This window comes from Rattus rattus, chromosome 14 (genome assembly GCF_011064425.1).
Source record: "Rattus rattus isolate New Zealand chromosome 14, Rrattus_CSIRO_v1, whole genome shotgun sequence".
Taxonomy (NCBI): Eukaryota; Metazoa; Chordata; class Mammalia; order Rodentia; family Muridae; genus Rattus; species Rattus rattus.
The window spans coordinates 19,875,107-19,880,672 of NC_046167.1; the positions used below are offsets into that span (position 1 = coordinate 19,875,107).

Consider the following 5,566-nt stretch of genomic DNA (forward strand, 5'->3'; position numbering starts at 1 on the left):
CCGATTCTGCTATACCATACTGGACTGCTGGTGTATCCATGAAGTGTTCGAGAGTGGATTGAGCTTCCACTGCTATCCTGTGTACTGAACTGCCAATTTCTAGGCAACATAGGAGGTAGTTGTGCTAAAGAACCTTTCTAAACAGGTCCACATCTCCTGTATCTTTCTTTCCCATTACCTCTGGTGGACTAAAAGGGAAGTTAAAGTGAAAGGTAAAAGTTTAAAATTGGCCCCTAGACAAAAGTTGAAGCCAAAAGAAAGAAAAATAGTCAAGCCCTGGAACTGCCTGTTCCAGGAACTAGCTTTCATCCAGTTTTCTTCCTTGTTACATAGCTCCTATCTGCTCCCTGGGGAATTGTGCCATCCATATTGGGATGGGTCTTCTCCCACCAATTACAAATCAAGGCAGTCACCCAAAGATGGGTTCACAGGCAAATCTGATGCAGGTGATCTCTCAACTGAGGCTCTTTTCTCAGGCTCGGTTGTGATGTGGCAAGCACTGGCTATGAGCAAAATTGCCCCCTAGACAAAAGTTGAAGCCAAAAGGAAGCAAAATAGTTGGGCCCTGGAACTGCCTGTTCCAGGAACTAGGTGACCTCAGAAAGAGTAATTGCACAGCTGTTTCAGTCACTTCTTCTAGGAACTAGCTAAATTGGTTCAGATAATAGCAGGATTAAACAATCATGAGAAACAGGAGCTTCTTCCTTGTGATTCGGTATGGTTTTTCCTTTAAATACCCCTTCTCCCCGCCATTCGAGATCAAACTCCTCTACCCCTGTGTGGGATACAAGTCTTGACCCCAGCGTGCTGGTTTCTTTCATCCCTATCAATAAACCTCTTGTTAATTGCATCAAGATCGGTCTCTTGTGAGTTCTTGGGGGTCGTGTCATCCTGAGACTTGAGTGAGGGTCTCCCCACTTCGGGGGTCTTTCAAAAGCATTTAAGAACATCATGAAAAATAAGGTTTGAACAAATTAAAGTTACATCCATGTGTTTATTTTCTCTCTGCTCTTGACTGGATATGATATAACTACTTAAATTCCTACTTTGACTTCCCCTCAGTATTGCACTATAACCTGGAATTGTAAGCCAAATAAACCCTTCTATCCCTGTCCCTAAGTTGTTTGTGTTATGGAATTTTGTGATAGTAACAACAATGAAACTAGGATACATGTTGTAATTTCATATTTTACCCAATGTTAAATGTACTCTTCATATTTTCAGTATTTTCTAAAGTCTCTTTTAACCTTAAATTAGTAAGTGCTAAATTGTTGCTTCTGACAGAATTACAGAGTTAAGCTGCATTTAAGAATGTGTTGTAACAGTTCCATCACTAGCATTGTTTGTGTGTTTCTGTTCAAAAAATGTTTTTAAAAACACACTAGATTGATTGACATTGAACTCAGCCAATAGGTAGGAACTCCTGTTTATCTAACACACTTGTTTGTCCATACAACATATGGCAACCTCTTGGCTTTGGAACACAGGTCAACAGGCACTGTTATTTGGCAGTTTTAAACTGGGGATCAACAACAAGAGCCACAAAAATAAGAGAACAGCACTAAACAGACCAACAGACCGTGTAAAGGAATTTGCTCATAGCCAGTGCTTGCCACATCACAACCTAGCCTGAGAAAAGAGCCTCAGTTGAGAGATCACCTGCATCAGATTTGCCTGTGAGCCCATCTTTGGGGGACTGCCTTGATTTGTAATTGGTGGGAGAAGACCCATCCCAATATGGATGGCATAATTCCCCAGGGAGCAGATAGGAGCTATGTAACAAGGAAGAAAACTGGATGAAAGCTAGACACGGACCTCCAGCTTACATGCACTTGTTTCTCTCTGTTCTTGGTGGGATTTTCTGTGAGGAGCTGTCTGAGTTCCTGCACTGCTTGCATCCCAAGTCGGAGCCACTGAAATGAAAAGGAACATAGCTGAGGAGCCGGAACATGATGTCATTGGAACATGGAAAGACAGCAGCTCCATGAAAGTTGTTGTTCTCCTCCTCCACCTCCTCCTCCTCCTCCTCCTCCTCCTCCTCCTCCTCCTTACTCTCCTTCTTCTCTTCTTCCTCCTCCTCCTCTTTCTCCTCCTCTCTTCTCTTCTTCTTCTTCTTCTTCTTCTTCTTCTTCTTCTTCTTCTTCTTCTTCTTCTTCTTCTTCTTCTTCTTCTTGCTAAAACTTTAATCTCAAGGATTCCCACAAACATATTACAAATGACAGCATGAAAAAGAAAATCTTGCTCAGTAACTGAAAAAGTCAGCTTTACAGTGCACCCTCAAACTGATAGGACACTGGTAGATACCTAAATTTTACATTTCCAAATAAAAACATTATAACAGCTCTGCATCTGTATGATGCTACCTGGAAGCAACCACTTTGAAAACCGTTAGAGTGTGGTTCCTATCCTTTATCTTTTGGCTTGTGTTCACAGCAGCTTTTAAAGACTGATAGCCATTTCACTCACAGTGCCACCGTGTCTCAGCTATTAGAGGAACTACAGTTACTTTCAATCCCACCAGTTGCTTGATGTCATTAGTACATCACACTTAAAACTGGGCAGGACCTAGGTTTATTTCAGTCTATGAAAAACTAAAATTCAAAGAAAATTCAATCTTGCTTAAGGAGCATTGTAAAGTAACAATTCTTGATATCATATGCTTCACAGGATCCATTTAAAACCACAGAGAATCACGTCTCTTTGTGTGTCACTGTTCCAAGAGACAAAACAAACTTGAACAGCTAAAACATTTTTAAAACGTACCAAGCTTATGAAGTCTCAAACAAAACTTTAATTTCCTATACATACTCCTGTAAAATGAAGTTATTTCCTGTACACCACTTTTGCAAACTGGTCTTCTATTTCTTTTCATTTGACATAGATCGTTGATGTGATCTAAAGAAGTATAGAGATGGCTTGTGATTTCTTTCAGGAGACAGAGACCTTTATCTTCTCCTGTCTCTAGAAAGTGGCCTGCTCAGGCTTTGGGAAAAGCATCTCCTAGGGGATCTGTGTGGAAGTGGAGGACTCTTCCTGCAGTAATCATCTCAAGGAGGACAACCCCAACAGGGAGGTGAGTAAAATTCTGACTTCTCTTTTCACCATTAGACAGTTCCAATCTTATGTGGCAGCTAGATGGTGTTCCTCCACTCACACACTCCAGAGTGGTCCATAATAGCCAAAGGCCTGTTCTAATTCAGTCTTGTCCCCACTGTTTCCGAGATTACCTAAATACACCTTACAGTCCAAGGGACAGGAATCACGATGCATTTGGAGATCCTGAATTCAAAAGGCTCAAATTCAAATCCTAACAGTCTGACAGACCCACCAGCTTCCCTCTGGCTCTGCTCTCACAGATGCTCTCAGTCCTGCAGCATCCATGAAATGGCCTTTATGAAAGTTCTTTAATGATCATGAAAACACATGCATTTGGATTGCAGGGTTTTTCCAATATAGAGTCTCTGAATGAGGATGTTAAAGAATTTCCCCAGCCCACAGGAAAAGTGCTCAGTCTGACACCAGGTGACACATAGAGAACAGTTATTTTTTTCAACTTTTTTCCTTCTGGTGAATTTAAAAATTTTCCATAATATATCCTGATTACAGTTTCCTTTCCCTCTATTCCTCCAAGTTCTTCACTACCTCCCGTCTAATCAAAATCCACCAGGGATTGAGAGGGAGGTACGTGGACCTTGCTGGTAAGGGAAAATAGAATAGAATAGAAACCTTGTAGGTGGACTAGGAGTGGGTGGCGATAGGAAGAACAGAGAATCAGATGTGAGCTGGGGAAGCATAATACGGAGAGAGACAATTGGAACTGTGTACATTTGGAGAGCCATATGTGAGCTTGGTGGAACGGAAACTCCCTGGAATCTACAAGGGTGAACCTAGAGAAGAATCCTAGCAAAGTGAGATATGGAGCCTGAACCAGACATCTTCTCTAACCAGGCGAGTCTTCCAATGGTGTGATTTGTACATCAACTGAGCTACAAATCCTTTGACCTATAAGATGTCCTGCCTGCAAGACATGCTCAGGTGAAGGTGGGGCAGAACTTGTGCGAGTGGCCAACCAATGGCTGGCCTGTCTTGAGACCAACTCCACAAGAGAAGGCTTACATTTGATACTGCCTAGATGGCCAGGAACTAGAGGCTGGATAACCCAGAAACCTAAGATAGAACAAACCGTGACTGCTATGGTTTTAAAAAAAAGCCATGAAATGGTTTCTGATGATATTCTGCTATACTCATAGACCACCATCTAATATAATCATCATCAGAGAGGTTTCGTTCAGCAACTGATTGGAGCAGATACAGAGACCCACAGCCAAACATTAAGTGGAGGTTAGGAAACCCTGAGGAAGAGGGGAAGGAAGAATTGTAAAGCCAGAGGAGTTGAGGGCCCTGGAGAACCATACCCACACAATCAACTAAAAAAAGGCTCATAGGGGCTCACAGAGACTGAAGCAATAATTGGAAAGCCTGTATGGGTCTGAGCTAGCTCCTCTGAATATATGTTATGATTGTGTAGCTTGGTGTGCTGGTGAGACTCCTAAGAGTGGAGTGGGGTGTGTCTCTGATTCTTTTGAGATCCTTTCCCTCCTACCGAGTTGCCTTGTCCAGACTTAATATGAGGGTACGTTCCTCGTCTTACTCTAACATGTTATACCATGTTTGCATGATGTCACTGGGAAGCCTGTTCTTTTCTGAAAGAAAATGAAGGATCAGAGGGTCTGGGGAAGAGGGAGTATGGGGGAGGGAGTGGAAAGTGTAGAGAGAGGAAAAACTTCAGTGGTGCTGTGATATATAAGGAAAGAATAAATAAATAAATAAATAAATAAATAAATAAATAAATAAATAAATAAATAATAAAAAAGTTACCTCCATGAATAATATTTTGCTTCTTATTGGAAACTCAAGAACTCTGCCAGCTGATTCATCTCTCACCCCACTCTGACAACCCTTGTGAGTTAAATCTCATTCTGTAAATGTTAGAACTTCTATGCCTAAAATGCTTAATGTAGCTCAGGGTTCATTGTTCACTCTCCTCAGTCTTCCTTACTACATGGTACACTTTTTCCATCTTTGAGCTGAAGAAACATAGACTAATAAATAACGGGTTAACATTCATCCTCAAAGAATGAAAGCGCTACCATTCTCGTGGAAGAACTGTTTCTAACATGACTGTTACCTTCTGCCATACCCTAAACAGGGACTCTAGCCAACTTAATTTGGGGTCATCAAGAGTCAGAGGAAGACAAAGCATTAAAACAATACAGTGCCTTTGATAACTACTGAGGAATGTGTCTTTTATTTTTTTTTAATTTGTTTTCAGAGTGGTATGATTTTTTTTTTTTGTCTTAGCTGAAGAGTATCTCCAGGAAGTTCTCAATTGCTCCAAAGCAGAAGTGATGGCAGCAGCTGAGCAGTGTTCCAACCATAAGTCTTTCGGGAGACATCTTCCCTGAAGATGTTAGTAGTCATCCAAAAACGGAAAGTTAGGGTGGCCCTCAAACCTGCATCAACAAAGAATGCATACATAATGAAGTGGGTCATTCCATGTCTACAG

General features: G+C 41.4%; 1 pseudogene; it reads right to left on the reverse strand.

Annotated features, from left to right (window-relative positions):
• Positions 1–2,858: 2,858 nt before the first annotated feature.
• LOC116883167 lies at positions 2,859–3,270 on the reverse strand (annotated as a pseudogene).
• Positions 3,271–5,566: the final 2,296 nt, after the last annotated feature.